Source organism: Vombatus ursinus, unplaced genomic scaffold (genome assembly GCF_900497805.2).
Source record: "Vombatus ursinus unplaced genomic scaffold, bare-nosed wombat genome assembly UNPS02010822.1, whole genome shotgun sequence".
NCBI classification, from domain to species: Eukaryota; Metazoa; Chordata; class Mammalia; order Diprotodontia; family Vombatidae; genus Vombatus; species Vombatus ursinus.
This window is the reverse complement of record NW_020950600.1, coordinates 4,951,957-4,974,503: the sequence shown is the minus strand read 5'-3', so window position 1 is coordinate 4,974,503 and position 22,547 is coordinate 4,951,957. Positions and strand designations below refer to the sequence as shown.

Genomic DNA, 22,547 nt, shown 5'->3' with positions numbered 1-22,547 from the left:
AGAATACAAGAAAAAAATTATAAACATGTATAGCAAATTGGAACAAATTTCTATATTGGCCATGTCCAGAAAAATATTTTTCTCATTCTGCATTCTGAGTTCTTCACCTTTCTGTTAGGAAATGGGTGGCATGTTTCCTCATTAGTCTTCTAGAATCCTGGTTGGTCATTTCTCTAATATGAGTTCAGTGCAACAGTATTTCATTACATTTTTATACCGTAACTTGTTCATCTCTCCAGTTTATAGGCATCCTATCAGATCCCATTCTTTGGCACCTCAAAAAGAGCTATAAATATTTTTGTATACCTTAGAGTCTGTTTTGTGTAGGTCTAATCCTTTTCTTAATCTACTGTCCCTTTAATTCCCCCTTCTTCCCTTCTCACCTTTCCTCCTCCTCTTAAGTGAAATGTATTTCTGGATCCAGCTCTGTGTGTGTGTGTGTGTGTGTGTCTCCTTCTTTTGAGGAGTTTATGTTTTGTTTTTGTGGGCAATTGGGGTTAAGTGACTTGCCCAGGGTCACACAGCTAGTAAGTGTCAAGTGTTTGGTCTGAGGCCAGATTTGAACTCAGGTCCTCCTGACTTCGGGGCGGTGCTCTATTCACTGCACCACCTAGCTGCCCCTTTTGAGGAGTTTAGATGAGAGCAAGGTTCAAAAGTGTCAGCCACTGCCTCCTCCACGTTTGTGTAGATGTGAACTTGTACATCCAGGTTATGTGAGATAATTTCTCCTAACCTTTCTCCCCCATCCCCCACACCACTACCCCCTTGCCCCAGTGTATTCTTCTTCCACCTTGTTCCCTTCATAAGAAGATCAGAATATAACAGACAATTCCCAGGCCTTGTCTAATTGGACTTCCTCTATGGATTCCGATGATGGTAGGTTTTGGGGGTATGCATATATCATCTCCCCATATTTGAATGTCAGTCTTTTATCCTTGTTTAGTCTTTTGTCATAGTTCATTCTTACTTAAATTTTTATGTTTTTTTTTTCCTGTGTTTGAACTTCAGAGTTTCTCCCCAGCTTTGGTCTTTTTGTCAGGAATGCTGTGTAAATTATTCTTGTTTATCAGTCTGTATCCTTTTTGGAATATTGTATTCCAAGTTCTCTGCTCCTTTATAGTGCTGGCTACTAAATAGTGTGTAATCCTGACTGTGGCTCCTCAGTACTTGAATTCTTTTCTTTTTGGTTGCTCCCAGTATGTTTTCTTTGACCTGGGAACTCTGGATTTTGGGTTATCAAGCTCCTGGGAGTTTTCACTTTGGGATTTCTTTTAGGAGATAACTAGTGAATTTTCTGTTTCTATTTTGCCCTCTTATTCTCAAAGATCTGGGCAGTTAGGGAATTTTTTTTAAACTTTTTTTTGTATTTATTTAGTATTTTATTTTTCTCCACTTACATGTAAAAACAATTTTTAACATTTGTTTTCAAAACTTTTGAGTTCCAGGGGCAGCTAGGTGGTGCAGTAGATAAAGCACTGGCCCTGAATTCGAGAGGACCTGAGTTCAAATGTGGCCTCAGACACATAACACTTACTAGATGTGTGACCCTGGGCAAGTCACTTAACCCCATTGCCTAGCCAAAAAAAAAAAAGAAAAAAAAAATGAAAACTTTGAGTCCAAGGGCAGCTCGGTGGCACAGTGGATAGAGCTCTGACCTTGAAGTTAGGAGGACCTGAGTTCAAATCCAGCCTCAGACATTTGACACTAGCTGTGTGACCCTGGGCAAGTCACTTTTAACCCCAATTACCTCACTAAAAAGCAAAAAACAAGAACAAAAAAAAAAACAACTTTGAGTTCCAAATTCTCACCCTTCTTCCCTTCCCACACCCCTCATTGAGAAGGCAAGGAATTTGATATAGGTTATACATGTGTAGTCATGCAAAACATATCCATAATAGTCATGTTGTGAAAGAAAACACAGACAAAAAAAACTCAAGAAAAATAAAGAAAGTAAAAAAAAAAGTATGCTTCAGTCTGTATTTAGATACCATCAGCTTTTTCTCTGGGGATGGATAGCGTTTTCCATCATAAGTCCCCATCATAAATACAAGAGTTGTCTTGGATCATTGTATTTCAAGAATGACTAAGTCATTCACAGCTGATCATCATCAGCCCATGCAAGTCTTTCCAGGTTTTTCTGAGAGCATCCTGCTCATCATTTCTTTAGTACAATAGTATTCCATCATAATCACATACCACAACTTGTTCAGCCATCCTCCAGTTGTTGGGTATTGATCGCCTCAATTTCTCATTCCTTAACGCTAGAAAAGAGTTGCTATAAATATTTTTGTACATATAGGTCCTTTAGCTTTTTGTTTTTTATCTCTTTTGGGACACAGACCTGGTAGTGATATTGCTAGGTCAAAGTATGCATGGTTTTATAGCCCTTTGGGGCTTTTTATAGCTCTACAGAATGGTTGAATCAGTCCACAACTACACCTACAGTGCATTAATGTCTCATTATTCCCACACTCCTCCAGCATTTGTCATTTACCTTTTCTGTACTATTAGACAATCTAATAGGTATTAGGTAGTACATCAGAATTGTTTTAATTTGCATTTCTCCAATCAATAGTGAGTTAGAATATTTTTTTCATATGGCTATAGATAGCTTTGATTACTTCATCTGAAGATTGATTCTGTCTTTTGATTATTTATCAATTGAGGAATGTCTCTTATTTTTATAAATTTGACTCATTTCTCTATATATTTAAGAAATGAGGCCTTTATCAGAGAAACTTGCTTCAAATTTTTTTTCAGTTACTATTGCTATTGTATTTCCCTCCATCCTATCCCTGTTTATTCTTTTCTCTCTGTCCTTTCACTCTGTCCCTCCTCAAAAGTGTTTTGCTTCTGATACCCCTCCCCCAATCTGCTCTCCTTTCTATCAGCCCCCTCCCCCTTCTTTTATCCCCCTTCTCCTCCTACTTTCTTATAGGGTAAGATAGATTTCTATACCCAATTGTATGTGTATGTTATTCTCTCTTTGAGCCAATTCTGGTGAGAGTAAGGTTAACTCATTCCCCCTTACCTTCTCCCTCATCTCCACTGTAAAAGCTTTTTCTTGCTAAGTCTCTTATGATTTCCCTTTCCTGTTTACCTTTTTATGCTTCTCTTGAGTCTTGTTTTTGAAAGTCAAATTTTCTATTCAGCTCTATTTCATCAAGAATGCTTAAAAGTCCTCTATTTCATTGAATCTTTATTTTTTCCACCTGAAGGATTATACTCAGTTTTGCTGGATAGGTGATTCTTGGTTGTAATACTAGCTCCTTTGCTTTCTGAAATATCGTTTTCTAAGTCCTCTGATCCTTTAATGTGGAAGTTGCTAAATCTTGTGTTATCCTGACTGTGGCTTCACAATACTAAAATTGTTTCTTTCTGGCTGCTTGCAGCATTTTCTTCTTGGCCTGGGAACTCTGGAATTTGGTTATAATCCTGGCAGTTTTCATTTTGGGGTCTCTTTCAGGAGGTAATCGATGGATTCTTTCCATTTCTATTTTACTCTCTGGTTCTAGAGTATCAGGGCAGTTTTCCTTGATAATTTCTTGAAAGATGATGTCTAGGCTTTTTTTTTTTTTTTTGATCATGGCTTTCAGGTAGTCCAGTAATTTTTAAATTCTCTCTCCTGGATCTGTTTTCCAGGTCATTTGTTTTTCCAGTGAGATATTTCACATTGTCTTCTATTTTTTCATTCTTTTGGCTTTGTTTTATTGCTTCCTGATTTCTCATAAAAGTTACTAATTTCCACTTGCTCCACTCTAATTTTTAAGGAATTATTTTCTTCAGTGAACTTTTGGACCTGTTTTTCCGTTTGGCCGTTTCTGCTTTTTAAGGTATTCTTCTCCTCATTGGCTTTTTGGGCCTCTTTTACCATTTGGCCTAGTCTTTTTTTTTAAGGTGTTATTTTCTTCACTTTTTTTTTTGTGTGTGTGTGTCTCCTTTACCACGCTGTTGACTTGTTTTTCATGATTTTCTTGCATCATTCTCATTTCTCTTCCCAATTTTTCCTGTCCCTTTCTTATTTGATTTTCAGAATACTTTTTTGAGCTCTTCCATGGCCTGAAACCAATTCATATTTTTCTTGGAGGCTTTGGATGTATAGGAGCTTTGAACTTTACTATCTTCTGAGTGTGCGCTTTGATCTTCCTTGTCACCATAATAACTTTTTATAGTCAGAGTTTTTTCCTATTGTTTGCTCATTTTCCCAGCCTATTACTTGAATATTCACTCTTTGCTAAAGTATGACTCCGCTTCCAGGGTGGAAGGCACACTGTCCCAAACTTCAGGGGTTTTGTTCAGCTATTTTCAGAGATATTTCTAGGGACCTGTAAGTTTTCAGTTCTTCCAAGGTGAAATGATCTAAGGAGTGATGTCCTGGTCTATGCTTTGGTCTGTGACCACAAGCACTTTTTTCTGGCCTGTAGCTATGAGAGGGTCCCCCCTCCACTGTGGCCACAAAGCTCTGCTATGCTAGTGCTCTTCCTGGTCCTGGGAATGCCCCCCAGGATTGCAATCCGAGTGTGGGCAGAGCATCAGAATGCAGCCTTAGCGCTAGCAAAGACCCTTGTAATTTCCTTCTGACCAGTTGTTTGACCCCCTCACCATCTGTGGGCTGAGAGCTCTTGGAAGCAGCCGCTGCTGATTCAGTCACTGCCAAGGTGTGGTCCTGGTTCCCTGGGGCTGGGGCTGTGCTGGACAGATAAACCTTTCTTCCTGACCTCCTAAGTTGTCTTTGGTGTCCGTGGGCTAAGCCAGTGATGCCTGCTGTGGGTTTGCTTGCGCTCCTCTCTCACCCTGGTGCAACAGACCTTTCCTGCCGACCTTCCAAGTTGTCTTGGGCTGGAAATTTGTTTCACTCCGTCTTTTTATGGTTTCTGCTGCTCTAGAATTTGTTTAGTCATTTTTAAAAGGTATTTGAAGAGATTTGGGGGAGAACTCAGGCAAGTCCCTGCCTTTACCATCTTGGCCCCACCTCCCGGCAGTTAGGATTTTTAAAAAACATTATTGAAATATGTCTAGGCTCTTTTTTTGGTCATAGTGTTGAAATAGTCCACTGATTCTTTATTTTTTTTTTACCTTGTATGTTTTCTAGGTTAGTTGTTATTGCTATGATGTTTCCTTATTCTTTCTGGCTTTTGATTTTGTTTTAATGTTTCTTGTTGCCTCATGAAGTCATCGGCTTCTGTTTGGTCCATTCTAATTTTAAGAGAGTTTATTGCTTGGACAAACTTTTATACCTTTTGTGCCTAGCTATTCTCTTTCTAATTCCTCAGAAACTCTCATTTCTTTTCCAATTTTTTCCTCAAATGCTTTTATTTAATTTGTAAAAACTTTTTAAAAGATTCTTGTTTCATCTCTTCCGGGAATTGTAGTTGAGTTTTTGCCTGAGCTGTATTTTTCTCTGAGGTGTTGCTCGTCATTCTTTTCTTTTGCGTTCGCATCTTGAGCAGTCCTGCCATCGTAATAGCTCATTGTGGTTGGATCCTTAGTTTGTTTGCCTGTTCTTCCTGCCTGCTTCCTGACTGTGGACTTGCCACACTTCTGGAGGGAAGGTCTGGGCTGGTCCTGTCACTGCTGTCTTGGGTATTGAGTGTTGTATTTGTTCCAGGATCTCAGGGACAGGCTGGGGAGGTGAACTCTTTCAGTGTTCTCCAAGCGGTCTGGTCCTGGGCGAAATCTGATTGCCGCCCTTGTGGTCTGAGCTCTGTAAGTCTCTGACCTGGATTTAGGTCTGTACAAGAGCAGGCTGCAGCTGGATTCTGCCCCCGTCAGCCTGCTAGAAAGTCTGTTGAAGCAGAGGGACAGAACTGCAGGCTCCCCCTCAGCCTGGGATTCCGGTCTTGGCGTTCCTCTGCCCGCTGCTCTAGGTGCCTGGTCTGAGCTGCACAGCTGTTGCTGCTGCTTTCTCCTTTCTTCCTCCCTGCCAGGGATGCCACCCCTATGCATGGGTCCCCTTCTTACTTCACCCAGAATCTATGACCTAGAACTAGGTCGTAGGCCACAAAGCTTCTAGCTGGTACCCAGGGTGCCCTGTAAGGGTCTGGGGTGGAACCCTGGTATTGTTTGAGAGCTCCTCTTGTGTTGGTGTGCCACCTCTCCTTGGGTCCTGGAGCGCTCCACCCACCCCCAGCTTTGTCCTCATTGTGCCCAGACTGCCCCATTGATCTCCCTGTGAAGAGCTGGGATGGACAAATGACACACTGTGACTTTTTCTGGTTTTCCTCTTTTGGGTTGGGTCTGGTGCATTTTTTTTTTGGGTAAATTTTTTTGTTTTAAACTTAAATACAAAATGAGAAAGGAAAAAACAAACATTGCCACGTCCACAACAGACCATAAGAGATGATTCAATATAAAACAATAAGTTTCCATTACAAGAAAACCTGTATAATAAATACTACACATTGTTTTCAGAGCTGCCCAACTTTTCTTTGCTTCCTTGTTGGTTTTCTTTTGTTCTCTGCTGTACACTTCCCCCTTCCTTCCCCCTACCACCCTAAAGAAGGCTATAATTAAGAATATATATATATACACATAGATATCTATAAACAGATATCTATAAACATACTTATACACATATGTGCTTATTTCCTCCTATCATCTGTTTCTCTGAGGGTGGATAGCATCTTCGTAAGTCCGAGTCTTTCTAAATCAACCTGCTCATCATTTCTTACACCACAGCAATATTCCAACCCAATCACATCCAGTCTGAAGTCTATGAAAGTTTTTCCCCTAATTTTCTGCATTCCTTCTATTCTTGGCTACATAGGTTTTATTTATACAAGAAAATTTTAATTTAAAATAATTGAAATTATTCTCTTTATACTTCAACAATGCTCTCACCTCATAATACAGTTTAAGGTCTGATACTGCTGATCTCCTTTCTTTACATCTTTTTTCCCTGGTTTCTTTGAAGTTCCTGACCTTTTGTTCTTCCAAATGAACTTTGTTATTTTTTCTAACTCAGTGAAATAATTTTTTAGTAATTTAATTGGGATGACATCATATAAATAAATTTGGTAAAATTGTTATTTTAAAAATTATATTGGCTTTACCCATGAGTGATAAATATTACTTCATTTATTTAGATCTGAGTTTATTTGTATAAAAAGTGTTTTATGTTTATATTCGTATAGTTTCTGTCTGTTTTGGCAGGTATATACTCAGGTATTTTATACTGTCTAGGTATTTTAAATGGTCTAAAACTATATTGAATAGTGTTGTTCACACATAGTGTAGTTTCTCTATTTTTCACTTTTGATTAAATCTATTTTAACTTTGTCTGAGATCATGATTACTATCCCTGCCTTTTTTACATACTAAATTCTACTCCTGCCCCTTATTTTATCTTTGTATGTATCTCTCATTTTTATAATGTTTTCTGAGAGCAACATGTCGTTGAATTCAGATTTTTAATCTGTTGTCCGTTTCTGTTGTATGGGTAAATTTGTCCCATTCACATTCTAAGCTACAATTACTTGTGTATTTTCCTCCTTCCTGTTTTTCCTCACTATCCTCATCCTTTTTACCTTATCCTTTCTCACTCCTCTGCTTTACTTGTGCTAGCCACTACCTTCCCCTCCTATTCCTTAACCTACTCATCCCTCTAAGAGCCCCTTATAAGTTTCATTGTGAATATGCTATTATGGAAAAATGCATTCAGAGATCTAAAGTTGTAAATGATGGGTCTCTGGGCTGGCCCCCAAAAACCTATTTCGATATCCCAAAAGGTAGCCAAAAGAATACTCTATTTTGTAATGGAGAAAAACTCCATAGCATTTCGAAATCTTGTCCCTAGTTTACAGAGTAGAAAATACTGTTGAAATATGAGTATTAAAACAAAATTGATGTATTTGTCTTAAATCCTCATCTTTGATCAAGAACAGGTACAAATTCAAGAAGGCATAGGAGCAGGTGGAGATGTTCATGATTTGGAAGAGGGCTTTTCCAGAACTCTAGGTTGTTTTTGGTACTTGGGTCAAATGTTACTTTAAATGCAAGACTCTATACCATTATGGGCATAATTCAAGGCACGGTGCTAGACCTTGAGGATATAGAGACCCCCCCCCACCCCAAAAAGGGCATTTTTTCCCCCCACAAGAATAGGCTTCCATTAGGCTCCCTTTGTACATCTGCAAAATGAAAGGTCTGGGAATGGTTGTTCCTTAAGGCCTGTTTAATTAATTTAGGAGGCATTCAGGACTAAGTGACTTGCATAAGGTCACACAGCTGGTAAGTGTCAGACACCACATTTGAACTCAGGTCCTTCTGATTCCAGAGCTGGTACACTAACCACTGTACCACCTTACGCTGCCTCCTTAAGACCTGTTTTAATTCTAAGTCAGTGAAACCTGTGTGGGGACTTTTTAAGCTTATAGATCAAAAGACCAGTGTAATTCTGCCTCTTTTTCTTTTTGAGAAATAAGACTGTTTTCACCTCATGGAGAAACAGTATCAATCGTAGTGCCTTATACCCAGTAGGTGCATAACGGTGGAAGTGAAATGCAGCAGGTGCACTGTGGTGGCAGCTCGATGGAGGCATTAATCCTCTTTGTCATTGGTAGTTGTGGCTGCTGTGCTCTCTCTGATCCCCTGGGGGGTTCATTGCCTCCCAGTCATCTCAGATCTTTTGTTCTCTCTCCCTTGGGGACATTCATACTTGAGTTGCTTTAGCTGTGCACCTGCGTGGTCTGTTGGGGTCCCCTCAGCACAGTAGATGCCTAGTGAAATTAATTTGGTAATGACTCAGCTTATAATGCATAGCAGGATGATGCTTACTGCCTCTTCAGCCCTCATGTACACTTTCTGTTTCAGTGGCCTCCCCCCCACCCCCTTGGATGGTTCTGTGTCTTCACTGATGTGAGTGGTCTCTGTGATTACCCACTATCCAGCCTTGGTGATTCTCATCCAGGCTTCTTTAACCCCAGTCTGTGGAGGGTCTCTTTTTGTGGGGGATTACTAGTGGGGTACATAGACTGCCCTTTGGTCTGGATGCAAGACTAGCCCATCCTTTTTTCCCAGTTATCCGCTTTTTTGGTGTATCCTTTATGTTGTTCCACACTGTGCAGTTGCTCATTTATAATGTGTTGCAGCCTGCAGCCAGGCACCCCCATAGTATCCTTTGGGTGGTCCCCGGCATTAGTTCTTTGGACCCTGGTGTACCATGAAACACAGACATATGTAAAATAACATGACCAGAAGAATAGTGATATTAAAATGGTGGGTTTTTGTTTTAGGGAAATTCTTTGAATCGCTAAAAGAACCACACAGTTTCCCACAATCAGTCTAGTCCACTCTTGTGTTCTGTTTGTGGCTCAGTTCATTGTTTCCATGTGGATGAACTCTGTGGGTGCCCCCATCCAGCTGTGCAGCTGGGGGTGTCCATCAGTGTGACACATCACCGTGTCTCTGACATGGGTCAGGCACTTTCATCTCAACTCTGTATCTAACTCAGGGGCTGTAGCACAGAGCAGGAGCTTCATAAATGTTTGCTAAAGTGAATATAGTTTCTGTTTGTTGTACAGATAGATTTTTCAGCAATAACTCATCCCTTAAAGTTTGACACTATAAAAGTAACAGGTAAATTTGGGTTGATTTACAGGTATTATTTCACATTAAGAGCAACAGCAACAAAAAATGCCTATTCCCAAGCTGATTTGAGAACAATGAAATGAGTGGAGAAGAGGGGAAGTATTCCTTATACATTCTTTTTACTCCCAAAAAATATTCCAGGGCGACCTTGCCAGTTAAGAATCCCGCAACCAGATGTGCATAAGGTTATTTTTGTTTTTTAACTAAATATGTGGGTCCTGGTTTTTGTAATAGTAAATTATAAAATCTGTGCTGTCAGAAGTCTGAATGCATTTAGAGGAAGTTAGAAATTTGATTTTTTAAAAATATCATTAAGCCAAACACAAACTTTGATTAAATGCAATTGAATCCTAGTCATATTAGCCATTGCTAAAATGGAACATGGAAAACTCAGTTCAAGAAGCTGCTTTTTGTGTTTAATGGCATTATTTTCTAAATTAAGTTATTTTTAGCCATCATGCCCATTATAGTCTTGACTAGCAAAGCCTGATAGAGCTTCTGGAATGGTTTGGCAGTAAACATGAATATTCTTTAAAAATAACAGTTTGCTTTTTTTTTAGTTCTTTCAAAAGTAAACTCTGTTTTTTGCCAGTAAAATTCAAAGACGAAAAATGCATAAAGTTTTTTTTGGTGGTGGTGGTTGTTTCAGTTGTGGGTGAGTTCTTCCATTCATCCAGGCCTCCTGTGCAGGGTAGCATGGCATGATGGGGAGAATTCTGGCCTTGGTCCTGGCATCAGGCAACCTGATTTTGAGATCTTGGCTCTGACCCTGAACCATTCTGCTTAGGCTGTTATTCTTTTTTTTGTTGTTGTTGTTTTGTTTTTTGTTTTTGTTAGGCAATGGGGTTAAGTGACTTGCCTGGGGTCACACAGCTAATAAGTGTTATGTGTCTGAGGCAGGGTTTGAACTTGGGTCTTCTTGACTCGAAGGCTAGAGCTCTATCCGCTGCACCATGTAGCAGACCCTTAGGCTGTTATTCTTAAAGCTGTATGTGTGTATTTTTAAATTTGAAGTGTGTATTTTTGTGAGGGAAAAGAACAGCAAACAGATCAGGAATTGCTGCGTGTTTGACAATTTGAGGTAGGTCAAGACATAGAAGAGTGATGTAGTCTTCCATTTATTGTTAACTGCAACCTGTGAATATGTTAGAAAATAGTATTTTTCTACTTCCAATTGTTTGATTTACCAGAGAAATCCATGAAAGGTCCAGTATTTCAGTACTCATGTTTTGTTTCCATAAGCAACCACCAGTAATTCCGGGTTTTGGTGACATCATTTGTTTTTTATTCTTATATGATATAGAAAATAGAGTTGGGCCTGGAGTCAGAAGGACTAGGGTTCAAACCCCGCCTGAGATGCTTGCTAGCTCGGTGACTTTGGGCTAGTTACTTAACATCTCTGGGCCTTAGTCTTTGAGTTGAATCAGATGGTCTCTGAGACCCCCTTCCAGCCCTAAATCCACAAATTCCAAGTTTGGGAATTTAGTTGTCTGTGAGCAATGGTGCAAAAAAGTATCATGATGCTTTCAACAATGTAAAAATCTTATCCTAAAATTCAATTCCATGAGTTCCTACTGTATTCATCCATTAATAGATGGTTAAAATAAATCTAGATGCTGAGGTAGTTATCACGGAGAGATATAAAAAAGAAATACTGTAGTTTGTACAGGACAGTAAGAGGGAGTGGACAATGTGATTCTGATCCTGTTGGAATGAAATAATAATATAGGCATCTTCTTATTGTGTAAGTGCTTCCCCCCCCACTGTCCTCTCCCCCATATGTGACAGTTTTCTGCAAACACACTGAACAGTAAACCAAATTGCGATAGATGTAAAACTATAATCGGTCAACAAGATTAATTAGTCACCTATTATCTAATGAGATATGTGCAAAATGCTTAGTTAGTACCATGCCTGGTTCATAGTAGGCACTATAAAGATGCTTCTTTCCTTCCCCTTCCAATGCAGTGACATTCATTTTTGTCTTTTTCCCCATTTAATAGTATTTTATTTTTTCCAATTATGTGTAAAGATAGTTTTCAACATTCACTTCTACAACATTTTGAGTTCCAAATTCTTTTCTTCCTCCTTTCTCTCTGCCCTCCCCAAGATGGCATGCACTCCAATATAGGCAAAAGTAGTTTTTAAAGACAAACATTGAAATAGTCCCTGACCTCAAGGAGCTTAAATTTTATCCTGCACTTAGGTATATGTAAAATGCGTGTGGCATCGGTAAGTTCCTGGTGAGGAGCTCATTGTAGGTCTGCTCCTGCCCTGCAGTTCACACTCTTAGCAGCTGGGGAGGCTCAGCGAATAGCCCAAGAGTACACAGTCAGTGTGGAGCAAACCGGGCTGTGAAACCAGGCCTTGCTGAGTGAGTCCTTTGGCTTTGTCCTGTGCTGTGCTGCCCTCTCTGTGGAGACGATATAAACAGCAGAAATAAAGTAACTTCTGGGGGAAGGCCCTGCTAACTAGAGGGCTCAGAGAAGGCCGTCTGTGGGAGTTCCTGTTTGAGCTAATCTTTGAAGGAAGCCAGGGATTCTAAAAGTTGGAGACGAGGAGGGACAGCAAGGCCAGCTTGACTGGGCTATGTGTGTGAGACCCAGGAAGGCAGGTTGGAGGCAGGGGGAGAAGTGCTTTAGTGTCAGTGCTCAGCAGAGACCTTTGTGTCTGATCCTAGAGGTTGAGGAGGGCCTCATGATGGAGAGCTCGCCTTCAGAGCCAGTGGGAGGACGTGTGTTGTCCTAGAAGCAGTAGGAAGCCACTCACTATGTTTGAGGAAGGGATGATGGGATTCCTCAGTTCAGAGCTGGCAGGGGTCTCCAAGGCTTGCCAGTCCAAGCTCCCAGCAGAGACGGGCGAGGGCATCGAGAGCACAAGGGCAGAGGTTGGCCTTGGCAAACAGGGTCTCCTTTTCCTCCAGAGACTTGGAGCAAAGGAAGGGAAGAGACAATGGTGTCACACGCTTCAATTACAGAAGAGATCTGATTGAGTCTGAACAAAATAATTTATTAAAAGGGAAAGAAGACATGCATGTCAGAGCCCCAGTTCCAGCGGTACAGTGGAGCCCACAGTCCAGGAGGGGCAGGGGCAATTTAAGCTTGAAAATCCCAGAGGGGAGGGGTCATGGTGGAGAATGGATTGTACTTTCCAGGAACAGGTGGGACACAGGAGCAGGTGTTGTGCCGCGGCAGCTGACCGCAAGCCTGGTGTAAGCCAGTTTGAGGTGCACGGTTCAGCAAGGTCAGCCAGTGAACACCAGTAAAAGTGTCTGGGAGTGAGCAGGACTTTGGGCTCCTTTTGGCAAACAGGCTTATTCTGTGCCCCCTACATCTGCATAGTGCTATGGTCACTCATGGAGAACAGATATGTTAAGCTCAGGAGTTTTTTCACACCGGGTAGATTATAGAGGGGTTATGAAGTGTGCACTTGGGGAGAGGAGGGAACTTACAAAGTGGCCTAATTTTCTCAGTGTAGTGGAAGCTCTGTTCATTAGCAGTCCAGATCATTTTGAGAATACTTCCACTTCTTCTTGTTCGGTCGTTTCAGACTCTCCATGACCCCATTTGGGTTTTTCTTAGCAAAGATACTGGAGTGGCTTGCCATTTCCTTCTCCAGTGTGTCCCCATTTTACAGTGTTAAGTGACTTGTCAAGGGTCACACAACTAGTAAGTATCTGAGGCCAGATTGGAACTCAGGAAGATGAGTCTTCGTGAGTTCAGGCCCAACAAACTTATCTGGTGCACCACCTAGCTGCCTGGTGTATTTCTGTTTAATGGGATACAAACCCATGTGCTGTCCTTCCTTTGCACGTCACATCTTTGATTTCATCATGTGCATTTTCCTTCCATGCTTATCATCCTCCCTGCCCCCAATTTGTAATAGCAGTCTAGCTGGAGCCAACTTGGTGATGAGCCTGCCTGGTGGAGCCAGTCTGGTCCTTGGATGGCAGACAAACAGGACATGAAGGGGCTGGGGGAAGTACTTGCCAGGGTTCACAAATGAGGCTCAAGTCAACTCCATCCTAAAATGAGGAAGCCCAGCGGGACTCTGGGGTAGGTTAAAAGTAATACCACTGTCACCAATAGCTAGCATTTATATAGCACTTTAAGGTTTTCAAAGTACTTTTACTATTACCTTTTTACAGATAAGAAAACCTTGAGACTTAGAGGTTAAATGCCTTGTCCCTGGTCACACAGCTAGGAAGTGTGTGAGGAAAGATTTGAACTCGCATCTTCTCGACTCCAAGTCAAGCAATCTACCTGCTGTACCACCTAGCTGTCACATAATTAGTCAAATTATAAATAATCCATAGTTACTTGTAACCTGCTTTCCTGAAAACAAAGCTGTGGCATAGGTGTAGAATGCATGTGTGCTGATGGATAGAACACCTGACTTGGAAATCAGGAAGATGGGGATTCATGCCCCCTCTGAAATCAGCTGCGTGATTTTGGCTAATCATTTAACCCAGTTGAACCTCCAATTCCAAGGTCCTTCTTCAGCAAGGAGTCTAGTCCTCATGCGTACGTTAAGATGATACAAGATGACTTATACTCAAAAGGTCACTACTGCAGAGGTCTCTGTTCTTGACAAAAAGGGGGGGGAGATGTTGGCTTGTTAAAGGTGTCATCTTCTGCTGTGGCATTCTATGTTAAGATCTAAATGTAAAGGCTTACATGCGGAGAAGAACAGAGAGAATAGTTTGACTGGACCAGGAAGTGAGGAAAAGGGAGGATATGGAATGAAGCTGGAGAGATAGGTTGGGTCAAGGTTTCACTGCACTTAAAAGCCAAATGGGAGTTTATATTTGGTCCCAGATTTGAAAAGGGTCCAAGTAGGATAGTGGCATCGTCAGAGCTGTGCCTAAAAGAAAATCACTTTGGCCCCCAAGGGAAGGATGGGTTTAGAGTAGGCAGGGACTTGAGGCCTCGAGAGCAATCAGGGGGCCATTGCAATAGTCCAGGCAAGGGGCTGAACTAAAGTGGTGACTGCAAGAATAGGGAGAAAGGGTCTGATGCAAGAGATGTGGTCAAGGTAGAAATGGCAAGGTTGACCAGTTGATTGGCTATGTAAGGGGAAGGAGGGAGGGGAAGGAGGGAGTGAAATGCTGAATGTGCAAACCAGAGACTGGTAGAAGAATGTTGAGCTTTTGACAAGAATAGGGAGTTTGAGTAGGAGAAGGGTTAGGTAGATAATGAATTCTGTTTGGGGTATGTTGAATTTGAAATGTGTGCAGAACACCCAGTTTAAATGAATTAGCAGAGAAGCTTATTGTGACAGTATCTACAAAGAGCAGGATAAAAAATAAACCCACAAGAAATCTTTTCTCTATAGCAGAAATAAAATCCAGGAGGAAATGATAGAAGGGGCTTTAACGTTTATACAGCTCTCTTCCTCTCTTTGTCCCTGCCCTCTCCCCTCCGTTTTTTGACTCTGACCATAGGTAACCCTGGGCAGTAGGTAGTTGCCCATTTTACAGGTTGTGAAACTGAAGCTGAGGGAGGTTCAGTGACTTGCCTAGATCACCAGTGTAGCAAGAAGTGTTTATAGCCCAGGTCTTTTTTGATCTCTTCTGAATCATTGCTGGATTATGGGGATTGTGATTTTATGAGGTAGATGAACTATAAAATGTGATATATCTTTTGCTGAGGTTTTGTATATGGGATTATCAATCAATTAAGCATTCATTAAGTGCCTTGTGCCAGGCACTGTGGGCATACAAAGAAAGGCAGAAGCATACCCAGTGTCCTCACATTCAAGATGCAAAAAATTGTACATACAAGATACATGTAGTATAAATTGGAGATAGTCCCTGAGGAGAGGCCTGAGTGGTAGGCATAGTGGGGTGAAAGGCCTCTTCTATGCTATAGGATTTGGGCTGTCTTGAAACCAGGAGGCAGAGGTGAGGAGTATTCCAGGCATGGGGGTGGGATGGGGTGGGGTGGAAATTCATTGGACCCAATGAGGAAAAAAAATCAAAACCTTAAGATTTCTTAATTATTTTTCTCCTAATTTGAAATAGCTGTAATGAAATAATCCTTGGATCTGATTAGGACAGTACTGACATGGGAATGACCTTTACCATATTTTTAAGAAATTAGTCTCACTAGTCACTTGGATGACCTAAAATGACTTCGCTGCTCTCCGCAGAGAAATCATCAGCCAACATCCTAATAACCATAAGAGGCATTGAAAAAACCTCATGAAAAGACAGGCACAATCATGCATCTGGATTAGGAAGTTTCAAAACCTTTAAAACTCAGATGACTCAAGTGCCTATAAGGATGACATCCGTGCAGAGCTCGGCTGAAATCTAAAATGTCTAGCATGATCCGAGGGGGCTCCCCAGGGCTCCTTAGAGGCAGTTCAGTACTTGACAGACAATAGTGGTGGCACTTTACAGACCCCCTGTGTTCCTACTAAGTTGCAGTTGGCAAAATTGGGGAAAGTTCATAATGAGTCTGAAAAATATGTAAACATACTCAAATTCATGTGGAATAATGGACTTTTAAGTAATACGCCAGTTAACTTAAATCTGTTGCAGGGGTTCTTGTGTAATGCTATTGCTAGGCACGTGGCAACAACTTATCTCTCTCTTGTACAATGACTATATTGTTTGAGCATGTTATTAGCCATGGTTCATAGGACTATGATAAATATGTATTTGTAATGAAAGTGCCTGGAGAAACCAGCCAGCTGTAAAGACTCAGAGGAGATCTGTGTTAGAAAATAGGGAAAAATGAACAACGTAGGTGAGTCACACACTTGCAGCTTCATTTGTGAATCCTGAGTCCCCCAAATCCCTTGCTACATTTATTAGAAAGTATGGGAAACATTGCTGGAATTACTCTATCAGATCATTTTGACAAAATGAAAAGGTATTAGCCCTTCAGAGCACATTCTCCCTCAGGACTAACCCAGCAGCTTTTTTTGAAGGCTGTGGAGGCCTAAGATGTCCAAGAACAATTGTGAATTAAGTGGTATTATTACCATTTTCCTAACATTTGTCCTTCAGACAGTAGATTTTGTAAGTTTGGGTAGCAATGTCTTTTTATGATACACATTCAAAATGTCTCTCTATTCAAGTTTATATTTATATATGAGTATGTAAATAATAAATATTCAAATGTTGGTTAGTTACGCTGCAAAAAGAAATCCTTTATTTATATAAATTTGATAAAGTAACCCTCTTTAACATCTGGAATATGTCTTTGAAAGTTGTGGTTTCTGCCCTTAGCAGTAACCTGTCATTTTATCAGCTTTTTGGTTCTGTGTGGCAAGACACTCTTTGAATAAGTCTGTGATTGGATTTATGTCAAATTTAGCAAAATAGAAAATGTCTTCTGCGCTTTCCATTTTTGAATTTGAATATTCATTTGTAAGCAGAATCCATTTTCCTTCCTCATTTCTAAGTGCTTATTACCAAAATGAGAGATGGAAACTTTTTTTCTTGTCAAGTAAAGATTAATTAAAAATAGTTTGATATGTTTTATTTCAGATTTTTTGGAAAGCTGGCCTTAACACATTTTTAAAATGTATTTTTTATTGAAAATCTTAAGAGCAGGACAAAGCAAGGGGCTCAGGTTTTGGAGTGTGTCATTCTCAGGCCAGACTTTGAATAGGGAATTTTCTCTTTAGTTCGAACCACTGAAGAATGAGACAATTCTGCAGTTTGCTTCAAATACCAATATATAAATAGCTTAGTAGTTATTATTGGGCAGCTAAGTGGTACATTGGATGGAGTACCAGGCCTGCAGTCAGGAACACTCCTCTTCCTGAGTTCAAATCCGGCCTTGGACACTTACTGGCCGGGTGACCCTGGGCACATCACTTAGCCCTGTTTGCCTCAGTTTCCTCATCTATAAAATGAGCTGGAGAAGGAAATGCCAAACTGCTCCAATATCTCTGCCAAGAAAACCCCAAAGAGGGTCAAGAAGAGTTGGACACTACTGAACAGCAACAGCATTATTATCATTTCAGGAGTCAACACTCACTCTCCCAGCTCCACTCACTGTCTAGACTTCTTTACTTCCTTGCCAATCACTTTGCCTCCTCCACCCTTCCAGCTCCACTTTGTGTTGTCTTATGTAAGAATGTAAACTCTTTGGGGGTAGAGACTGTCTTGTTTGATTATTTTTGGTAATAAATGCTTTATGTTATAGTGAGTCAAATAATTTTCTTGTTTGCTAACCCTTGAGGGAGTTTTTGCCACCTACTTGTTTGTTATTGAGATATTTATTTAGGAGGTTATACAGTTATTAGAAACCTCACTCTTAGATGAGCTTTAATACCGTCGGCCATAAGATATGTATCAAATGTAGTCATCTGCTGTTGTTGTTTTCGTTCCCACTTTGTAAAGAATCATGAATTGCTGTTCCCTGAACTTGGAACAACCATTTGTAATTCTCAAGAAGAGCACTTTAAGAAAGGCTGAAAAGGCGACACATATCTGGAAGCACCCTTGAGCACGCAGTTTGTCTCATCTGTCAGTGTTCCCTCCCTCTTCCCTATTCTTGGAGCACTTTGATCTCTTCTTTGCCCCATTTACCCCCTACCTTGTATCACATTTAACATCTTATTCCCCTTCCCCCCCAGCCCAATAAAATGCCAGCTCCGTAAGCGCAGGCCTACTTTTCACGTCTTTATGTCCTTATTGGGCAAGGACAGCTTTTATTTATGGGTCCTCAGTGGTGATGTCAGTGCTATACACATATCTAATCTCTCTGTGATCTCATCATTGTGGGTCTTCTTTCCAACAATACAGATTGTAACCCATCCATCCCTATGCTACTCTCACCCAAGTCTTCTCCCATGCCTGGGGATACCAGTGGAGCACACACTCTGCCATTCTCCCTCACTCTTGCCGTCTTTTTCACGTATATGGGGTTTTTTTTTCCAGACTTTTAATCTTGTTTTCTTTCATAATTCTTTATTTGTAGTGTGTTAATAGTCTATTCAAACTCACCATGTGCCTCTCCATTTCTCATTTTCTTTTCTTCTGAAGCATTGTGCTATGATTGAACCATACAATCCCAATTTAATGTTTCTGTTGAAAAGATGGATCTTTGCTTGGGTCAGTACAAGAATGGTACAGTTTTCCAAAGATAATTCAGCCTCCTTTTCTCTCCCTGTTTAATTCTGAGCCCAGTTTATTTTCCGTTTGTCCTGTCACTTCGTAGTGTCTATCTAACTGCTGATGGATGAATTCGATAGGTTTTCCTGTCTAACTGCATGTCATAGTCTGGATAATAGGCATTTTTTCATTTCCCTTGTTTTTCCTCTATGGTTGGTCAGGCCAGATTCTTTCAAATCGTCATGTGTATTACCCAGGAGCCTCTCAGTTGTTCTGAAGCTTGATGTAAACAGCTAAGTACCATCTCCAAAGAGCAGTATGTGGAGGCCATCACCATCTGTATGGAATGCCTCTTCAGCCTGCTCTGCTGCTTTTCCTCTTGTGATTGTGGCCAACACAGAATCTTTAGACAAGTTCATCCCTGGTGTGAGAGCCTTCAAGGAATCCTATCTAAGCTTGAGGGATGTCTGAGAAACACTTTGTTGGTTATTTTGCTCTGCAGAATCAAGTGCCCTTTACTCAAAACATCTTTTTATGGCAGCTAGGCAAACATAGGCAGCAGGGTAGTACAGTAGACAGACTTTGGGGCCTAGATCAGGAAGACTCATCTTCTCAAGTTCAAATCTGGCCTTAGTCACTTTTTAACTGTGTGACCCCAGGCAAGTCATTTAGCCCTGTTGGCCTCAGTTTCCTGATCTCTAGAGAAAAAAAATGAGCTAGAAGGAAATGGCAAACCATTCAGTATCTTTGCCAGGAAAACCCCAAATGAAGTCACCACGAATTGTAGACAATTCAACAACCATAAGGAAGAATGAAAAGATTTACATAATCTGATGCCTAGGGAGTAAGCAAAGCTAAGGGAATGGTAGACACAATGACTGCAACAGTGTGAATGGAAAGATCAAGACAAAATAATGCTGCCAGGGACAAAGAACAAGCCTGGCCCCGAAGAAGAGAGAGGACGGGGATGGGGACGGGAGTGTTCCCTTCCCCAAGTCACAGCTATTGTAAGGATTCTGGAAGAAGTTTTGGCAATATGAAAAAAAGATATAAAAATTTTACTTTAAAAAAATTACTGAAGAACTATCATTCCCTACTAAAATATCCATTTCACTTTTTGGGATGTTATTTGAAGCTTACACGTCTAGCACTTTTTGGTTCTTTTTCTCAGAGTATTCGTGATAAATAGATTTGAAGATTTTGTGTGGTCTGTAAGTTTTGGGCTTCTCTCATTCCTTTCTCCTGAATCATGTTTTCCAATTTTTAAAAAACTGTCTTTGTCCAATGTTGCATGGAAGTCATCGAATATTTTATTTTGATTTAAGTTGGTGGTCTTACTGAGTTTTTCATAGAATTTCTCTATTTCTTTATCCTCTACGAAAGGTGTTGGTGTATATATACTTCATGATGGTTTTTTTCCCTATGATCATTGAAGCTGAGGATGGCCAAATACCCATGAAATGCTTTGTTGCTTTATTTTCCTTTCCTAAGAGAGCCCGTGAACACTCCTTCCGTTCTCATTTTGTCTCTAAGAATGTCAAGATTGCTTGTCTTGAGTACTGTGTTTACTCCTTGGTCACTGGACAAGGATCTCACATTTAAACAGTAACGAACCATGATGCCAGAGATGAATCATGTTGCCCATAGAGAGGTGATGGGTTCAGTACAGATTGAGACTTCCTGTTTTTGACGTGGCCAATGCTGGAATTTGTTTTGCTTTTTTGTGATGGGAAAAAGTACCAGCAAAAAGTTTTTGGATGATCTAAAAACTGATATTTAACACACTCTGCACTGTCATTGCCACAGTAGATAGCAGCTCTGTAGGACTCAGGGCCATTTTGTATTTTTTGTTCAGTGGGTTGCTGTACACAAAGAATTCTTCACCAGGTGGCCAGTCAGCTAGTGCTACACTGACTGTTCTGTAAATCAACAAGCATTTGTTAAATGACCTCCTGTGTGCTAAGCACTCTCTTCTTAGTACTGGGGCTGCCCATACAAAAGCAGGGTAGTCCCTTTTCTTGTGAACCTTGCCCTACTGTGGAGACACATGTTTATAGATGAGTAAGTGGAACACTTACACACCACCAATAGATAGTCATTGGGTTTGGGGGCGGGGCACTGATGAACCAAGGAGAACCTGGAAAGGCCTTTTGAAGGAGGTGGTACTTGGGGAAGGGGCTTGGATTTCCAAGAGACAGGGGTGAGGAAAGAGAACAGTCCAGGCATGGGAGAGGGCCTGGGCAAATACAAAGAGGCAGGAGATTTGGGAGTATTGTGCATGAGGAACAGCCATTAGGCCAGATATTTTAGAAAATAGATGTGTAAGGGGAAGAACTTCATAATCAACCTGGAAAAGTAAGGTGTTACCAGACCATGAAGGATCTTTTCCAGCAGAGGGGTTTGTCTTTATTCTCTCCTAGGAACAGTGGGGAGGCTTTGAAGCTTCTGGGTCAGGAAAGTGACATGGTCAGGCCTGGGCTTTAGGAAAGTCACTTTGGCAGCTGGGGGAGGGATATATTGGAGAGAAGAGTGATCTAGTAAGCTGTTGGGCTAGGCCAGGAACTGGAAGGCCAATTGCAGCCTATTTTTGCGGCCCTGAGAGCTGGGAATGTTTTTTATATTTTTAAATACAAAATGTATTTAAAAATATAAAAAAAACTCTCCTTAGCTGGGACTGTAGTTTACCAACCCTTGGTCTAGTCCATTAGAGAGGCAATGAGAGCTGGCACTAGTGTTGTTGTTGTGTAAGTAGAGAAAAGGGTGTGGATCAGAAAGATTGTGGAGATGAGTCAGCAAGACCCAGGGACTGATTGGAATTGGGGGGGGGGGGCCGGGGCCGGGCATGCAGAGGAAAGTATGAAAGATGACTCCAAGATTGCAGATGTGAGCAACTAGAAAGTAATGGTGTCCTCACTAGGAATAGGGGCGTTAAGAAGAGAAGCAAGTGATATTTGGGGCAAGTTAAGTTTGAGATGCTTCTGGGATATTTGAGTGGAAAAGTCAACCTGGCTGATAGAGATGTGAGATTGCAGAGATCCTGAAAAGGAAGTTGGGAGAACCATGAGAAAGCAGCATAGTGAAACCCAGGAAGGAGGAGAAAGTGTGGAGGAGGTGGAACAGTCAGCAGCGTGAGAGGCTGCAGAGATTTCAGGGAGCAGGACAACCAAGGAGGCTTCTGGGGTCAGCAGAGGTTGACCAGGACAGTTTCTCAAGGGGCCGAGAAGTGAGTGGGAGCCAGACATGCTCCTCAAGATAGAAAAAGTCCCATTACACCCAAATGTGTATATTGAAAACAAAAGTCACCCATCATTTGGGCAATGGATAAATGAATTATGGCACTGGAATATCATGGAATGTTATTTCATTGTAAGAAATCACAACTATGAGGACTATACAAAACCAGGGGAAGGCTTGTTAGGTGAAGGAAACAGAACCAGGACCATAGTGTATGCTGTGACTGCAGAAATGGCAAGGACAACAGGAAAACCTACCTGGACACCAAAGCCTTATGTGGCCCTAAAGAAGACAGAAGAAATGGGCCTTCTAGGGGCAGGCAGGAATAGTGTGGAGCCAACCAGGTGCTGGCAGACCTGCGGTGGGGGGTGGGGGGGGGGGGGGAGCTGCTTAGCAGGGCTGATGTGGTTTTTTCATTTTTCTTTGTTACAAGGGATGGATTTCTGAGGAGGGAGAGAGGGAAGGAGGAAGGATATTTAAAAATGGAAGAAATATAGATTTAGTAAATTTAGAAATGTAAAAAGCAGTAAACCTTTAAAAAATAAATGTGAACTAAATCGTGCCCTTAGCCTCGGGAGTGGAAGGAGGGTTCAGAACAGGAAAGGGTGTGTGTGTGTGTGTGTGTGTGTGTGTGTGTGTGTGTGTGTGTGTG

General features: G+C 41.1%; 1 protein-coding gene across 2 annotated transcripts in view; it reads left to right on the top strand.

Annotated features, from left to right (window-relative positions):
• Positions 1-22,547, top strand: part of NADK (NAD kinase) — a 59,903-nt gene that overhangs the window by 16,138 nt on the left and 21,218 nt on the right. The window lies entirely within an intron of this gene.